This window comes from Nycticebus coucang, chromosome 14 (genome assembly GCF_027406575.1).
Source record: "Nycticebus coucang isolate mNycCou1 chromosome 14, mNycCou1.pri, whole genome shotgun sequence".
NCBI lineage: Eukaryota > Metazoa > Chordata > Mammalia > Primates > Lorisidae > Nycticebus > Nycticebus coucang.
In genome coordinates, this window is record NC_069793.1 from 69,892,809 (window position 1) to 69,911,874 (window position 19,066).

General features: G+C 47.6%; 1 protein-coding gene across 1 annotated transcript in view; it reads right to left on the reverse strand.

The window, feature by feature from the left end:
* LOC128564534 (guanylate cyclase D-like) overlaps positions 1–17,683 on the reverse strand; it is a 77,499-nt gene extending 59,816 nt beyond the window's left edge. The window contains exons 1-2 of the mRNA XM_053559979.1: positions 17,624–17,683; positions 16,956–17,232 (exon numbers count right to left, since the gene is read on the reverse strand). The gene's annotated coding sequence lies outside the window, so the exon portion shown is untranslated. The remainder of the gene's footprint in view (positions 1–16,955; positions 17,233–17,623) is intronic.
* Positions 17,684–19,066: the final 1,383 nt, after the last annotated feature.

Consider the following 19,066-nt stretch of genomic DNA (forward strand, 5'->3'; position numbering starts at 1 on the left):
GATTCCAGGGAAGAAATTATAGAGCAGAGCACAAAGGAGCAGGGTATCAGCAGAGATCAACTTCTAAGGGAGTGTATGGAGAAGGGAAAGTGAGATGGTTTATTTCTCCCTTCCCCACATCTCTAGCAGTCACTGGGCTCCTGAGCTGATGGAAAGCTCTTCTACCCTTGCACACTCAAAACTTGGCTGCCACCAGTGAACTGGGAGCTTTTTGTGGATGAAGCACCAGGCTGCCAGTGCCTCGGGGTTGCTTCCTATCACCACAGACCCAAGATGAAATAGCAGGCACCATATTGCTTCTCCATACACTGTGCACCTTTGTCCTCCCCAGGGGAGCTCAAGCCCCTGATTTTTCATCTTGGTCATTCCCACACAAATATTTCCCAACTCTAGCGCAGACTGCTGGAGTCACAGGAGACTGTTGGGCCCCACTGTATCTATGTAACCCCAGATTCTGACCTGTCTGGGTGGCCTGCCTTCTGGAAAGGAGGACAGAGACAACCAAAGTCCTACCTTTGTCTCATTTGTCACCAGAATTTCTTTCTTCAGTAGGTCCTTGGTCTTGGGGATTTGAAGAATGGATTCATGGACCACAGATCAGTAGTAAGATAGGATTTTGTTGGACAGAAGGGAATACAGAAGGAATAAAAAGCACCAGAGCTTCTGGTAAACAGGAAGACCCAAGTTAGAAGTCTCCCACATGGGTCCTTTGTCTAGGGGTATATATTACATTTTGGTCAGGACTTGATAGGTGGAAAAACATCTGTACAAACTTAATAATTGTATTAACAAATGAATAAATGCAGTCTCTTTCCTAGGGCAAGGTTATTAGGTCTTTGTAGTTTTTGTCTCAGGGAAGGGATTAGGATGTGTGCTCCCTACTCAAGTTGGAACCATGCAAAACATTTCAAGCTGCTTTGTTCATGACCTCGCCAGAACCCAGAGGATGTGGCCTGGAGAGGGCAGCCTGTTTATGCCTAGAGACGGGAGTTTGATTTCTGAGCTTAGCTGGGCCTAGAGAATGAGGTGGGGGGTGGGGTCCCTGTCCAGCCCTGAGTGGGGGAATCATGTATCACATTCACACGCTTGTCCTCTCCTTCCCCCACACTGCTTGAGGCTGCTGATGGAAGATGATTAAGCCAGGCTATAGGAACTGTTTCTCCTCAGTTGGAATATGTACCACAGGGGGTCTTCCACCAAGAGTAGGGCTCATGTCTTTCCCTCCTCTTCCCCTCCCCTCCTTACAGCTGCCAAGAAAGACAATTGAGCTACCACAGAGAGTGGGGCTCAGGCCTTTCCTCTTGGTACCCTGTTGCAGGCTGATGAGTTTTTGGATTGAGAGCTCCCTGCCTGCCAGCCCTCCCTAGCACCCCTTGCCTGGTGACTCCATCAGGGCAAGACACACTCTGAGGCAGAGGGACATCAAACCACTTCAGCACTTCATGGACAACTTGGGACTGTTCCAGGAGGATGAGGTCCAATGGAAAGAAAGAGCACCCAAACACCACATTTATAAGAGGAAGGGCTTTCTTTACCAGCCGGGAGCTTACAGCATAGAAGAATTCCAAATGGCCGCGCTCCCTGACTGGCTTGGTCTTTCCTTTTTTATCCTTTTTTATCAACAGTCAAGAAGTTCCACCCCACAGGTACCCTTCTCATTGGCCAGTTTGAATCAAGCAGGAGATGCTATTCCCACCCCTACAGAACTACAGGATTTCACAGAACTTGGAAATTTCCAAGTTCCAGGAAGTTAAGTTTACAAATTCCCAAGAGCTGAGACCCCGCAGGTGTATCCTTGTGGTCTCCTTGAGATGACCTGTTCTCCTAGACCTCACCCTTCTCAGGTATCCTCTCATTCCCCCCTTTTGAGACTCCAATATATTTTAATTTGGGGTCTCAATATCAGCTTGTTTCTGCAGGTGCCAATATTAATTACTTTTTAGCACTGAGGTTTTAGGGACTGTGAGTCTTCGGTTCTCTCCTCAGCCCTTTATAGTACCGTGGTGGTGGGCTAATATGCATATGAGTTTTTACTTTTCCCTGTGACATTTTCCCCTCCTTTTCCCAAAGTTCAAAGTCCAATTAAGACAAGTCCCTCGAGGAGTTTCCTCAGGCTTCAGCCGTGTGTTGACCAGCCAGCTCCCAGTATGTGGCTGGAGCAGGGCATGTTGACTGTCTTAAAAGTTACGTTTACTTCCTAAGGGGCAGTGAAGTCTTATTCAGCCAGCTGTGATGACTCCAGGTGAGGATTCCTTCCACCTTTGCTGCCGTGCATGTGGTCAGGATGCTGGTGTAAAGTCCTTTCTACCTTGCTTTCAGGGAGACCAGTTTCTGATTCTAGACCTAGACTTGGTCCCCTTGATCCTCCAGAGAAAAAGGATGTACAGACACAAAGACTAAACAGAACATGGTTAATTACCCCAGTGGAGATTTTCCTTGCCACTCTTTCTAGGGTTTTTATCTATTCAGTTCTGTCTTTCCAAGTTCTTTTAGGAATTCCTGCTAAATTGCAGGGGATAGACAGAGGCCTCTTTGAACAACACTAGTGGCAAGGCCTGTATCCAATTAAGTTTTGCTTCCTGGCAGAGTTTACCAATTTCTGCTCTTATAGTCCTGGTTTATTCACTTTACCCTGTCTAAGCTTTGAGGCTTATAAGTTATTCAAAGCTTTAGCTTATTATTTGCACATAGTTCTGTTATGAAGGCTAGCCTGAAGGAAAGTACTACCAAATCCAAAAAGGGGGGAGGGGAGGAACAGCCATGTAGCAGCACTTCTCGCCCCCTACCATAAGATTGTGACCTTTTGTAACTGTCCTAGGAAATAGCCCCGAGCTGAAGCAGATAACCGGTAACTGGTTCTGAAAGAAAAAAGCTAAGCAAATGTTTAACTGCTGATCTTGTCTTAAGACAGATGAGTAATGAACCAGAGTTCTTCTTATCTGGAAAAGCCCCTGCTATGTCTGCTACCCCTCCCTACTTTGTGGTTTTTGCCTTTATAACCTTGTAAAACCTGCTGTTCAGGGCTTGACTCCTCTGCTCCTAAAAGAGTTGCGAGTTAAGCCCCAGCATGCTGGAATAAAATCCTCTTGCTGATTGCATCAAGTGCCGTCTCTTGCGGGTGATTGGGGTTGTCGTCGCTCAGGGCAGAGTGGGGGGTCCTGCCCCAAGTCTTTCATTTGGGGGCTCTCCCGGGATTTGATGACCACCCCTCACCTGCAGAGTCGACCTTGGAGGTAAGAAAGGGGTACCCCGAAAACTGTCTGGTCTGTGTCTTCAGTCCTTTGTTTGACTTTGTGTGCGCGCTTTCGATTTCGCAGCCATTCGGCACCTCGTGAGAGTGGCCGGACAGTGGTCGGTAGACGTGCCTGGAGGACCACAGGCTGAAATCCTAGGGGACACCCCAGGAATTGAGGAGAACCAGGGACGCCTGGTTGTCTCCTGCTGTAAGGGCGCTGATCGAGTCCAGTTGTTCCATCAAAAATTACGGGAAACGCGCCCGTCTGATTCTGTTGTAGGCTTGTAAGGGACCAAGTGTGGTAGGTAGGTCCTTGTATCTGTAATATTTCTGTTATTCCTGTTATTTGTGTTTCTGACATATCTACTGACAATGGGACAGACTGTGACAACCCCTCTGAGTTTGACTCTAGATCATTGGACTGAAGTGAAGAGAAGAGGTCATGACCTGTCAGTAGAGGTTAAAAAAGGCCCATGGCAGACTTTCTGCTCCTTGGAGTGGCCCACTTTTAACGTTGGCTGGCCCTCAGGAGGAACCTTTGACTTATCTCTTATTTTTGCTATCAAAGAGATTGTTTTTCAGAGAGGACCGGGAGCCCATCCTGATCAACAACCTTACATCATAGTCTGGCAGGACCTGGTGCAGAATCCGCCCCCCTGGGTTCGGCCGTGGACTGCCACATCCAGGCCCCCGTCTAATCCTCGGGTGCTCGCTGTCCAATCTTCCGGTTCCAGAAAATGGGGCGACAGCTCGGACCCCCCTAAGAAGATCTACCCGGAAATTCAGACTGATCATCTTCTCCTCGACCCTCCACCCCCTCTTCCCCCCTACCCTCCCGCCTTGGCTTCTGTCGGGGGGCAGGGAGGACCATCATCGCCGGATGCGGCAATTGCCCCCTCTGCACCCCCGGGGGAACCTTCACTGGGGCCTGCACAAGGTACCAGGAGTCACCACCAGGGAGGAATGTCTCCCGACACTACTGTTGCCCTGCCCCTGAGGGCATATGGCCCCCCTGCCGGTGGCAACAGATGAGGGACCACCTCCTCTCCAGCCCCTCCAGTACTGGCCATTTTCTTCCGCAGACCTGTATAACTGGAAAACAAATCACCCCCCTTTTTCAGAAGACCCCCAACGCCTGACCGGGCTGGTAGAGTCCCTGATGTTCTCTCATCAGCCCACATGGGATGACTGCCAGCAGCTCATACAGACTCTCTTCACTACTGAAGAGAGGGAGAGGATTTTACTAGAAGCTAGGAAGAATGTACTCGGGATGGACGGGCGTCCTACCCAACTCCCCAACATCATCAAGGCTGCTTTTCCCCTCTCCAGACCTAACTGGGACTTCAACACGGCAGAAGGCAGGGAGCGACTCACAGTCTAACGCCAGGCTCTAGTGGCTGGCCTCTGTGAGGCGGCAAGACGCCCCACTAATTTGGCTAAGGTAAGAGAAGTAATACAGGGAGCCACAGAACCCCCCTCAGTGTTTCTTGAGCGTCTAATGGAAGCTTTTAGGCGCTACACCCCATTTGACCCTGCCTCTGAAGGACAGAGGGCTTCCGTGGCTATGACTTTCATAGGGCAGTCAGCTGTAGACATTAAAAGAAAGCTGCAGAGGATTGAAGGATTGCAGGACTATACCTTGCAGGATTTAGTTAAGGAAGCTGAGAAAGTATACCATAAAAGAGAAACTGAGGAAGAAAAAGAGCAGAGAAAGGAGAAAGGGAGAGAGGAAAGGGAAAATAAGAGAGACCGAAGACAGGAGAAAAACTTAACACGGATTTTGGCCACAGTAGTAGGGGAGAAGAGCCAGGAACAGACCCAAGGTAGAACTAAGAAGTCAGGTAGCCTGGGCAACCGCGTCCCGTTAGATAAGGATCAATGTGCCTACTGTAAGGAGAAGGGGCACTGGGCCAGGGAATGTCCTTAAAAAAAAAAAAAAAAAGAACTCTCCAAGAAAGTACTGGCCTTAGAGGAAGAAGAAGATTAGCGGGGATGGGGCTCGGAACCCCTCCCCGAGCCTAGGGTAATACTTAAGGTGGAGGGGAAGCCAGTTGAGTTCCTAGTAGACACCGGAGCTCAACACTCAGTCCTACTCGAACCATCAGGACCCATCTCCAAGAAAAAATCCTGGGTTGTAGGGGCCACAGGGCATCAGCAGTACTCATGGACTACCTGAAGATCAGATACTACCTGAAGATCAGTAGATCTGGGAGTGGGACTGGTAACCCACTCGTTCTTAATTATCCCTGAGTGCCCTGCACCCCTCCTCGGGAGAGATTTACTCACCAAAATGGAAGCCCAGATCACTTTCACTCCTGATGGCCCAGAAGTAACCCAGAATAAGAGAGTAACAGCCCTGACCATGCGTTTGGAGGATGAACATAGACTCTTTGAAAAGCAACGGGAGAAAGGGACTAGTCTCGTACATGACTGGCTAGAAAAATATCCCGGGGCATGGGCCAAAACTGCCGGAATGGGACTGGCCGCAGAAAGGCCGCCTGTAGTCATAGAACTCAAAGTTACTTCCACTCCTGTGGCAGTGCGCCAGTATCCTATGACTAGGGAAGCTCGGGAAGGGATTAGGCCTCACATTCAGCGTCTCCTACAGCTGGGCATACTAGTAAAGTGCCAGTCACCATGGAACACCCCCTTATTACCCGTCAAGAAACCCGGCACAGGAGACTATCGCCCTGTGCAGGACTTGAGAGAAGTAAACAAGCAGGCACAAGACATCCACCCCACCGTGCCTAACCCTTATAATCTGTTAAGCTCTCTCCCTCCGGACCATATCTGGTACACTGTCCTGGATTTGAAGGATGCCTTCTTCTGCCTCCGACTACACTCCTCTAGCCAGAACATCTTCGCATTTGAATGGAGAGACCCGGACTCTGGAATGACGGGGCAATTGATATGGACCCGACTTCCACAGGGGTTCAAGAACTCCCCAACCATCTTTGATGAAGCCCTCCACCAAGACCTAGCTCACTTTTGCGCCAGCCACCCTCAGGTAACGCTCCTACAATATGTAGATGACTTACTGCTAGCTGGAACGACAAAGGAAGAGTGCCATCGGGGCACAGAACTGTTACTGGAAGAGCTAGCCCGCTTAGGATATTGAGCCTCCGCCAAGAAAGCCCAGATCTGCCAGAAAGAGGTAATGTACCTGGGTTACACCCTAAGAGGAGGGCAGAGATGGTTAACAGAAGCCAGGAAGCATACCGTGACTCAGATTCAAGTTCCCCGCTCGCCCCGCCAGGTGCAAGAATTCTTAGGAACTGCGGGGTTCTGCCACTTATGGATACCGGGGTTTGCTACTCTGGCAGCCCCCCTCTACCCTTTGACCAAGGAAGGCACTGCCTTCGAGTGGGGTGCCAGCCAACAGCGGGCCTTTGACAACATTAAAAAGGCATTATTATCAGCCCCGGCCCTGGCTCTACCAGATGTAACAAAGCCCTTTGTCCTATGCGTAGATGAGAAGAGAGGAGTGGCCCGAGGGGTGCTGACGCAGCCTTTAGGGTCATGGAAAAGACCGGTAGCATACCTCTCCAAGAAATTAGACCCCGTCGCTGGTGGTTGGCCAGCCTGTCTGAGGTCTGTGGCGGCAGTGGCAGTACTGGTAAAAGATGCAGACAAATTGACTATGGGGCAGAAGTTGACAGTCATTGCCCCCCATGCCTTAGAAAGCATCATCAGACATCCCCCCGACCGGTGGCTGTCCAATGCCCGCATGACACATTACCAGAGTCTCCTATTAAATGAAGACAGAGTCCAGTTTGGCTCGCCTGTCATCCTCAACCCAGCTACCCTACTACCTGATACCTCTGTCCGGGAGGATGTATTACACACATGCCAAGAAGTACTGGCTGAGGAGACTGGAACTCGGAGGGACCTCTGTGATCAGCCCCTGCCGGATGCCCAACTGACCTGGTTCACTGATGGGAGCAGCTCCACAATAGAAGGTAAAAGGGTGGCCGGGGTGGCAGTAGTGGACGATAAGCAGACCATCTGGGCAAGTAGTCTGCCTGAAGGGACGTCGGCCCAGAAGGCCGAGCTGGTTGCCTTGACCCAGGCCTTACGTTTGGCAGAAGGGAAAAAAGTTAACATATACACCGATAGCAGGTATGCTTTTGCTACAGCCCATGTCCATGGGGCCATTTACAGACAGCAAGGACTGTTGACTTCAGCAGGAAAAGAAATTAAACACAGGGAAGAAATCCTAAGTCTACTGGAGGCTGTTCACCTCCCTAAGAGAGTGGCCATAATCCACTGCCCTGGACATCAGAAAGGGGGGTCCAGAGTTGCCGAGGGAAACCAAAGAGCCGACCGAGAAGCTAAGCGAGTGGCTCAAGGGCTCAACATCCTACCGCCATATGAAAACACCTTAAAGCCTAGCCTTAAAGAAATAGTACCCCCCCTTTATCAAAAACTTTAAATATTCAGAACGGGATCTCGAGAGGATGGACAGATTAGGCCTCCACCTAGAATCCCCAGAGGGGATCCGAGAAACCCCGGAAGGGAAAAACATCCTCCCTGAGGAGCAGGCAATCACCTTTCTCAGGCAACTTCATAAATTAACCCATCTGGGCCCCAAGCATCTGAAAACCATTGTTCAGTCCTCTCCATACTATATTATAGAATTAAGTAAGCTCGTTGATGCAGCTGTAAAAGAGTGCAGACCTTGCCAATTAGTAAACACCCAGCCTAGCACACTACCTCAGGGAAAACGACTCCGAGGGGATCGCCCTGGAAGCTACTGGGAAACAGATTTTACAGAGATTAAGCCGGCTAAGTACGGATACAAGTACTTGCTAGTGTTCATAGACACTTCCTCAGGATGGGTCAAAGCTTTTCCTACAAAGAGGGAGACTGCTCAAGTTGTGGCCAAAATAATATTAGAAGAGATTTTTCCAAGATTTGGGCTACCCAAAGTAATCGGATCCGACAACGGTCCCGCTTTCGTTGCCCAGGTTAGTCAGGGTTTGGCCAAAATCCTGGGGCTTGAATGGAAATTACATTGTGCTTATCGGCCCCAGAGCTCAGGGCAGGTAGAGAGGATGAATAGAACCCTAAAAGAGGCCATGACTAAATTATCCTTAGAGACTGGCATTACTGACTGGACAGTCCTCCTTCCCTTTGCCCTGTTCCGTGTGCGCAACACCCCTAGTACTCTCAAGCTGACCCCCTTTGAAATCCTATATGGAGCTCACCCCCCGCTCATTGCCATGGAGCACCTCCCTTCCCCAGAATCTTACTCCTCTCAATCTCTATACACCAGATTAAAAGCCCTTGAAACTGTGCAAAAGGAAGTGTGGAGCCGGCTGATCGAAGCCTACAAGCCCGGAGATATGCAAATACCTCACCAGTTCCAGGTTGGAGATTCGGTGTACATCCGGCACCACCGGACAGCCAACCTTGAACCACGGTGGAAAGGACCATACCTAGTACTGCTCACAACCCTGACCGCAGTAAAAGTTGATGGCATCGCAGCCTGGATCCAAGCGTCTCATGTCAAACCAGCACCTCCGCCAGACTCTGGGTGGAAAGTGGAAAAGACGGACAACCCCCTCAAGCTCCGCATCCGCCGCAGTAGCCCTGCTCCTGCTGATACAACTCCCGGTGATAAGTAGCTCTGGTCCTAATCCCCATGCCCCCCAGAGATTAACCTGGCAGGTTCTCTCTCAGACAGGTGATGTAGTATGGAGTACTACAAAAGAGGACCCTCCTTGGACCTGGTGGCCGTCCCTCACCCCAGATATTTGCTCCTTAATAGCAGGGCTAGATAATTGGGATATCCCCGATGAGACCTTTGAGGAGGTTCCATCGAGCCTTGATCATCATTTGGCAAAGCGCTCGCTTACCCAAGGCTCCACATCCCAAGGCCAGTACGTTGCAGACGCCCCTGGCTGTGGCAACTTGCCCGCCCAGCGCCGGATGCGACAAACGGAGTTCTATATCTGTCCCCGGGATGGGAGAACGAGAAGCCAGGCCAACAGATGCGGGGGGATAGAAAATTTCTATTGTAAGCAATGGGGATGTGAAACGACTGGGCAGGCCTCCTGGCACCCCATTTCCTCTTGGGACTTAATAACCATAAAGAGAAGCAGTACCAGGGCAGGGTCAAACCCCCTAAATATTTCCTTCACGGAGAGAGGGAAGCAAGCCCGAGATTGGGTAAAAGGAAGAACATGGGGATTCCGTTTCTATATGTCAGGGTGAGATAAAGGATTTACTTTCTTTATCAAATTAAATATAGAGACCCCCGTCGCTGTCCAGATAGGACCCAACATCGTACTCTCAGGACAGCAGCCGCCAGCCAGGCCACCTATTTCCCCCCGTATGCCCCAGACCCCAGGGAGCACCCAATTAACTAAGGCCAGCGCAGCCCCATCGCCTGCGGAACTGTCTCCCCAGGTAACATCCCCAGAGACTCCAAGCACCGGACAGAGACTCCTTAACTTAATACAGGGGGCTTTCAATGTCCTCAATACTTCCAACCCTAATCTTACCGAATCTTGCTGGTTGTGCCTAGCTTCAGGCCCGCCCTATTATGAAAGGATTGCCTTCTCGGGTATCTTCCAAAATACCACCTCCCATAATTCTTGTGACCAGGGATCCAAGATCACCCTTACAGCAGTCTCTGGGCGAGGCATTTGCCTAGGCACGATCCCCAAAAATCACCAGCATCTGTGTAATCAGACCATTAAAAGCCCGTCAACCACTACCAATTATTATCTAGTGCCCCCTAAAGGAGGATGGTGGGCTTGCAGCACAGGGCTAACCCCGTGCATTTCCTCATCAGTGTTTAACTCCACTGCAGACTACTGTATCCTCGTACAGTTAATACCTAGAGTTATCTACCACGAGGCGAGTTCCTTCGAGGCAGAATTCTATCTCAGACCCTGTAGACAGAAGAGGGAACCAGTCTCTATTACCCTAGCTGTCCTGATGGGTATGGGGTGGCGGCCGGAGTAGGAACAGGAACGGCTGCGCTTGTCCAGACCCCACAGTATCTCGAAGAACTGCGAGCAGCCGTAGATGAGGACCTAAAAACCATAGAACAATCAATCACAAAACTAGAAGAGTCACTGTCCTCCTTATCTGAAGTAGTATTGCAGAATAGACGGGGACTCGATCTCCTGTTCCTAAAAGATGGAGGGTTATGCGCTGCACTGAGAGAAGAATGCTGTTTCTATATAGATCACTCTGGCATGGTAAAAGACTCCATGTCTAAACTCAGGGAGAGACTGGAAAAAAAGGCAACGAGACCGGGAGGCCCATCAAGGGTGGTTTGAAAGTTGGTACAACCAGTCCCCTTGGTTCACCACTCTCGTTTCCAGTTTAATAGGTCCCCTTATCATACTGCTTCTAATTCTTACCTTTGGGCCCTGCATTTTCAACTGTATAGTCACCTTCATCCGGGAGAGAGTGAGTGCTGTACAAGTGTTAATGCTCAGACAGCATTACCAGTCTCTCCGCCGGGACGATAGCCATGAGAATGAATACATAGAGCCAGAAGTTTCATGATTAGAACTTCCCAAAAAACAAATGGGGGAATGAAGGAAAGTACTACCAAATCCAAAAAAGGGGGGGGAGGAACAGCCATGTAGCAGCACTTCTCGCCCCCTACCATAAGATTGTGACCTTTTGTAACTGTCCTAGGAAATAGCCCCGAGCTGAAGCAGATAACAGGTAACTGGTTCTGAAAGAAAAAAGCTAAGCAAATGTTTAACTGCTGATCTTGTCTGAAGACAGATGAGTAATGAACCAGAGTTCTTCTTATCTGGAAAAGCCCCTGCTATGTCTGCTACCCCTCCCTAAAGCCCCTGCTATGTCTGCTACCCCTCCCTACTTTGTGGTTTTTGCCTTTATAAGCTTGTAAAACCTGCTGTTCAGGGCTTGACTCCTCTGCTCCTAAAAGAGTTGCGAGTTAAGCCCCAGCATGCTGGAATAAAATCCTCTTGCTGATTGCATCAAGTGCCGTCTCTTGTGGGTGATTGGGGTTGTCATCGCTCAGGGCAGAGTGGGGGGTCCTGCCCCAAGTCTTTCAAGCCCATTGTCAAATTTAAACCAGAATGGCAACTTAAACCATGGGACGATTTCTCTGGGCAATACTTTTACTATTTCAGGAGTTCTTTTTATCCTGGTGGGGAAGGCTTTTACCTATTCCAAGTCTGATAGATCATCACCAGCAAGTACTTGTTCCCTCTAAACCTGGGCATTTCAGTAAAGTCTACCTAGAAGTTCTCTAAAGGCATTGCTTCATACGACTGGATTCCTGGGGGTACCATCAGTCCTTGGCGCACGTTGAACTGGTTGCAGGTGACACACTGTAGACTGATGGTTTTGGCCAGGGCTGCCAGGTGGGAGATGTAGAGGTACCAGCCCAGTAACTTCATCATACTCTTGTCACCACGGGGGCTCCTAAAACCTGAGGGACTGCTACTTGTCCATCTGGCATCTTTATCCATTCTGTCTCCATTTCCTGGCTCCTCTCTGCTGCCAACTGTTCCTTCTCTTCCCGGGAAGTAGATAGGTGAGAGCTCCAGAACCCGTGGGATGAGGGGAGCCACTAACGACACCTGGTACAGTTGGGATGCAGCTCTTTCTGCCTCAGCACCAACCCTAGTGTTCCCTTTAGTGATGGTGGAAGCATCTCCTTGATGTCCACAACAGTGCATCACTGCCACCTTCCAGGGTTTCCATACTGCCTCTAGCAACTGAAGTATCTCCTGCTGATACTTAATGTCCTTTTCCCCAGAATTTAATAGTCCCTTCTCCTTGTACAATGTTCCGCATACTTGGAGAGTCAGAAGCGCATTCACATGTTTCCCTTGACTTAGTTCTAAGGCTCAAGTCAAGGCAATTAACTCAGCCTTCTGAGCCAATGTTCCTTGGGGTAGGGGCTTAGCCTCTACAGCCTCTGTTAGGGTAACCCTGCATACCCAGCTCGCTGCTCACCTTGCACCGTCATGTAACTGCTTCAGTCTACATACAAGTCCCAGTTTGCAACTGTCCAGGGCTGGTCACGCAAGTCAGGTCTGCTAGAGTACACGTTATCTATAACTTCTGTACAGTCATGCTCAGTCTCTCTTCCACTGACTGGAAGGAGCATGGCTGGGTTCAGGGTGTTCTTGCATTAGAGAGTGAAAAATGTTCCTTCATATTCATTAAAGTGACCACAGAGTGGGGTACTTTCACTCTGAGATCCTGCCCTACAGTCAGCTTATCAGCTTCTTGCACAAGGAGAGCAGTAGCGGCTAGAGCCCGGGAAGCAGGGTGGGCTTCTTTATGCCACTCCATCCAACTGCTTAGAGAGGTAAGCTACAGGCCTTGGCCAGGACCCAACCAGCTGGGTTAACACACCTATAGGCATCTTTCCTCTCTCTGAAATATACAGAGTGAAGGGCTTGGCCAACTCTGGTAGCCCCAGTGCAGGTGCATTTATCAGCCTCATCTTTAGCTGGGAGAAGGCACATTCCTGTTCTCCTCCCCATTCTAAGGGCTCTCCTTCCTTTCCTGTAGTTGCCTCATACAAGGGCTTAGCCAAGACAGCAAAGTTGGGTGATCAAAAGAGGACAAAAGCCGACTGCGCCTAAGAATTCCCGAACCTGCTTTTGGTTTGTGGGGGTGGGAGGCAATTAATGACCTGCCTCCATTTCATGCCTAGATACCTCTACCCTGTCGGATAGTAAATCCTAGATAACGTACTTGCTGCTGGTAAATCTGGGCCTTTCATTTGGACACTATATATCCACATACCTCTAGTTGTCATAAAAGACAGTCCATGCCTCGGGCACAGCCCTCCTGGGTAGGGTGCCCTAAAAGGAGGTCATTGACATATTGGAACAGCACACATTCTAATTCCTCAGCCAGGAATTTCTGGAGGTCATAAGCCAGAGCTTTTCTTTCTTTTTTTTTTTTTTTTATAGAGACAGAGTTTCACTTTATCACCCTCAGTAGAGTGCCGTGGCGTCACACAGCTCACAGCAACCTCCAACTCCTGGGCCTAGGCGATTCTCCTGCCTAAGCCTCCCGAGTAGCCACAACTCCCGGCTGCCACAACGCCCGGCTATTTTTTTTGTTGTTGTTGCAGTTTGGCCGGGGCCAGGTTTGAACCCGCCACCCTCGGTATATGGGGCCGGCGCCCTGCTCACTGAGCCACAGGCGCCGCCCAAGCCAGAGCTTTTCTAAAAATCATGGGTGTTTTGAACCCCTGTGGTAACTGGTCCACATGTACTGGATCGCAGTTTCCGTGTCTGGTCTGTCCCACTGGAAAGCAAACAGCATCTGGCTTCCTGGAGCCAGCCTTATTTATACTGAAAAAGGCATCTTTTTAAGTCCAAGCAAGTGGGCCACTTGACTTCTGCTGGCAGCAGACTCAGCAGAATATACAGATTAGGCACAGCAGGATGCAGTGTTAGTTACACCATTCACTGGGAATTTCTCATTTTAGGTTTTATTTTTTCCTGAGGTATCTATATAGACACAGTAGATAATATTTACTACTACACAAACTTTTCCAGTGTAGCCAACAGGCGACTCTTTGGTCAGTCTCTTAGTCTCATTTAACAGATCAATTTAGTAAAACAGTTATGTCTCATTTTATGAATTGACAGTACAGACAAGGCTGGGATTTAATATAGGTAGGCCACAGCCTCCTTTCTCTTTGAATCATTTTTCTCTCTCTAATTTCTCTCTTTACTAAAGAAAAATTATAGCAGAATGAAATTAGTTGCCAAAATAAACTATACCTTCAGTATACTGGGTCTGATTATTTGCACAAAGTGCAGTAAGAATAATTAATTATTAGCCATTGAGGCTCTTCTTTCCTTTACAATTGGCTTTGCTGGAACCTTTTATAAGGAATCTCAGGCTGGACTTCCTTGAAAGCCTTTCATGAGCCCAGGTTTCATCTATGCCATTAGATACCTGTATGCATTGGGTAAATTCCTCTTCTCTTGAGGTGCCCAAGCGCATTTTGATTCCTGGACCCGTCAGCAGTAAGCGACCTTCGTTACTTACCACAGATCAGGAAATTATACTGATGGGTATCTGGCCAGTTTTCCAGAGGACATTTTTTAAATTGGCCTTATAAAGTCAACCTGAATTCCTAACGCAGTCTGGACACCTCTGGAAATGCTACTCCAGCCAAAGCCTTGATAAAATAACCAGGGCCTTCATCATGTCCTATAGAACAAAACAGATTCTTATTGAACTTATGCGATACTTATGTGTTGTCAGAAATTAAGAATACTTACGAATGGCTTTCAAATTCTGGAGAAATCAAGGAGAGAGAAAAAATACATGTTTCAAATTCTGCTCATAAGTACATTCATTGCTTAAAAAGCTACAAATAGCTCAACAGACAGAAAATGGTTTTCTTGGCTTCTAGAAAAAAGAACATAGATAGAATCAACAATATTTTGAACAAAAAGCCATAACAAACTAGCCCAGTTCCACGTAACTGATTTCTGTTCTGTTTGAAGTTAGGTTAGCAATACTCATAGACATGTTAACTTTCCAATGAATGTTCTGAAAGTCTGCTTTTAGTCCAAAGGTACTCAATTTCCAAAGACATCAGGAATTTGAATTCAAGAGAATTCATCAGCCTCTCTCAATATTTCTTTTTCTTTTTAGGATAAACTTTGGACTCAGCCAGTTACATAAAAAAACACTTTCTTTTTTAAGATGAATTAAAATTATTATCGACAATGTATGCTAGGATAGACCAGTGCTTTATAGGTGAGGACAGACCAGTGCTTTATAATATTGGAACATATATATAACCATAACCCATACAAAATTAATAACCATTTCATATGTGACATTGTTTCCTATACATTTTTAATAAATTGAATAAGTTTAATTTGTTTTCCTATGACTTTCAGTGGTCTTAATATTTCAAGAACACCAAATTTAGAGTTGTGGTTTTTTTGTTTTCATTTTTGTTTTGTTGGCCTAGGCCAAGTTCGAACCCGCCAGCCTCGAGGCACGTGGCCAGCGCTGCAATCACTGCACTGCAGGCACCAAGCCCCAAATTTAGAGTTTTGATTTTGGAAGGTTTGTCAAATATCAAAGGCCTAAAACATTGGTTCAAATAAGATTACAAGCTGAAAGATTTTAAAGGAAATACATATCAACTGGATCACATGTAAATTCTTTCACAAATTCTCTTTTATGAGCTTCATTTAACCTGCACAGACAACCTACAAACATTCTAAACTTTTTTTCACTTTTGCCCTGCCTTTCACTTTCTTACACAACTATTCTCTTTTAGGACAAAATTTATCACACAAGATTCTTTCTTTACACAATGCCATTCTCCTTTCTGTCTAATTTCTCTTAACTCTCAAAAACTCACTTCCCACAAAACAGGATCCCAGTTTATCATGAAGTCACCCATTCACTCGCCCAAACTGATAATCAGAAGGTTTAAAAAGCAAGAATCTTACCCTTTGACAAAGACCCAGTTTCCCCAACAATTTAAACAACCAAATTATTACATTTTACAAATGAGAGACATTTTATGAGATATAATATTGATACAGGATTTTCCCACTCAGGGCTGGACAGGGAACCCCCATTTTTCAGGCTCAGGTGAGCTCAGATATCAGACTCCCCTCTCTAGGTACAAACCCTCTGAGCCCCAGGAAGGTCATGAACAAAGCAGCCCAAAACCTTTTGGATGGCCCCACCCTGACTAAGGAGCACACCCCCTAATCCCCTCCCCAGACCAAAACCACCGCAAAGACCTAGTAACCTTGTCCAGGATGAGGCGCTGCATTCATTCATTTGCTAGAACACCCCTTCAGTTTGTAAAGGTATTTTTCCATCTACCAAGTCCTGGCCAAAATATCTCTCAGGGCCAATTATTTACCCCTAGACAAAGGACTCATGCAGGAAACCTCTGACCTGGGCCTCCTCCCCCTTCCAGAGGCTGTTCACCTTGGTGACCTGTTGCTGATATGGATACAGCCCTGCCCAGCATGAGATTTACACACTCTCCCCCAGATTTTCAAGGGCCATCCAGAGCTCACTGGACTGCCGGAACCACAACTTTTTCCAAGGCACAACCCCTCTGCCAATAGCTCTGGCACTCTCCACTCTCTCTGCATGCCCCTTAGTCCAACAAAATCCCATTTTATCACTGATCTGTAGCTCGCGGGCTCAGTTCTCAAATTCCTGAGACCAAAGACTCACTGAAGAAATTCCAGTAACAAAACTACAATAACATCCTTTCTAATGTCTTTTCATTTTCTCCCAAGACCCGCATGGCCACATGGCCGCCACCAAAGACAGAAAGCAGAAAACCTGGAACTTCCAATTTCTCTCAGAATATCCAGGGGGCAAAGTTGGAGCATGGAAGAAGGACACACTCACACATTCGTTTCACCCCATGAATGGGGTGGGGGGAGAAAACCCACCTATTGTTACCCATCTCAGTCATTCTCCAAGCACTCACATGCACAAATTCCAACCCATTTCTTAACCTGGGCAGCCTCAATTTTCCACTCAAGCTGCCACTTAGCCATAGAAGGCAAACTAACACTCCCCTAGGCCCTGTGAAGGGAGGTCTAACTCCACCCTCGGAGTTCTCTCACACCACATCCACACACTCTCATACACCTCTCAACAGACCTGCCAGCGATCTAATGCCCAAGGAGTTGATCAGGCTCCTTCTTCCACTAAAACTGTAGTGGGACTCCCAGATAGATCATACCTTGCTTAGACGTCTCCCTGGGTAGGTGCCAGTTCCTCCTTGTGTTTGACTCCTTGAAGACCTGCCGAAGGGGGTCCTTTCTCAGCCCCGTTGAGGCATCCACACAGGGAGGCCAAACTGCCTCCCTGGCACGCTCAGTGGTTCACTTGGCCCAGGGCAATCAGGGGCCCCCACATCGGTGTTCAGAGGATTAGCAGCAACTACCAGGTGCGTGTTCTCTCTGGGGAGACCTCGCTTCCGGGTCAGGGAACCAAAAATGTTGCAGGAAGATGAGGCCCTAAGGAGAGAAAGAGCACCCAAATACCACATTTATAAAAGGAAGGGCTTTATTTACCAGCTGGGAGCTTACAGCATAGAAGAATTCCAAATGGCCACGCTCCCCGACTGGCTTGATCTTTCCCTTTTTATCAACAGTCAAAAAGTTCCACCCCACCAGTACCCTTCTCATTGGCCAGTTTGAATCAAGCAGGAGATGCTATTCCCACCCCTACACAACTACAGGATTTCACAGAACTTGGAAATTTTCAAGTTCCAGAAAGTTAAGTTTATAAATTCCCAAGAGCTGAGTCACCATTGAGAGGACCCTGCAGGTGTATCCTTGTGGTCTCCTTGAGAAGACCTGTTCTCCTAGACCTCACCCTTCTCGGGTATCCTCTCTCAGGACCAACCTGCTTCTCCCTGGCATGGTCAAGAATTAGTCTTCAGGGAACCAGGGATGGGCCTACAGGCTAAATCCTTTATCCACATGTCTCATTTGTATCACTTGGGGGCAAAGAGGAGAGACTTGTGAGTGGGCAAGGCCAGTGTGGCCCTTCCCTGATACCTTTGCCTGGAAGCTGGGATCAGACCTTTGACCCCTGCTGAAACAGATGCCTCTGTCACCTTTGGTGGAACTTGAGGGCAAGCTCACACAACTCAGACCTACCCAGCCATACTCCCCACCCTACCTCTTCTGTGGCAGGAAATAGAACTCACCTCATGTTTCAGGGCCCCACCCACCACCTGGGGCAATCAAGTGCTTCTTCTGAGGGACAAGAACTGGTCACAGGACCAAAAATCAACATTACAGGTGGGACTGGGTGGGACTGGCTCAAGCTGATAATCCTAACACTCTGGGAGGCCGAGGTGGGTGGATTGCTAGACCTCAGGAGTTTAGGAGCTCAGAAGCCTAAGCAAGAGCGAGGAGACCCTGCCTCCACTAAAAATAGAAAAATGAGCCCAGCTTTGTGGCAGACACCTGCAGTCCCAGCTACTGGGGAAGCTGAGGCAAGAGAATCACTTGAGCCCAAGAGTTTGAGGTTGTTGTGAGCTATGCCTCCATGGCAGTCTACCCAGGGCGACAGACTGAGACTCTGTCTTAAAAAATATAAATAAATAAATAAATAAATAAAACAATATCAACATTGCAGCTTGTTCCTTCCAGTAAGCACCAACTACTGAAAGGGAGCTCAATTTGCATACCCTTTACAGCATTTACTGACTCAATCATATAGCTTGTGGCTGAGTCTTACATGCACCACCACTCTCTCAGAGATTAAATTAGGTTGCCTTTATCCAAGCCATTGTTTTTTAACCTTTTTTCTTCCTCTCACAGCACACTTAAACCTATAGTTAAACTTCTGCAGCACATTGAAATTATGTTGATAAAAAAATGGAGTAAGAAAAAGAATATAATTGCTGTGCTTTGAATGTCTTTTGAAAAATAATTTATTTAATGATCTTTAAAAATGTTTGTGGCATACCTAAGATCTTTTCACAGTATGCCAGCTGAAAATCACTGATCTAAACAAAGAAAATCCAGAAGTAAGAAAGAAAATCTGCTCCAGATGAGAAGGAATCAGTGAAAGAGCTCAGGATATATGAAAAATCAGAGTGAAAGAACACCCCCAAAAGAAAACAGTAATTCTGCACAATGGAAACCAACAAAAACAAGAATGTTGAAATGACTTATAAATAATTTTGATACAGGTTTTAAGGAAACACCATGAAATACAAGAGAAAATAGAAATCCTACCCAAAGAAACCATAAAATCAATGCAGGAAATGAATACAGAAATAGAATTATTTTTTTTAAATCAAGCAGAGCTTCTAGAAATAAAAAATTAATTCAA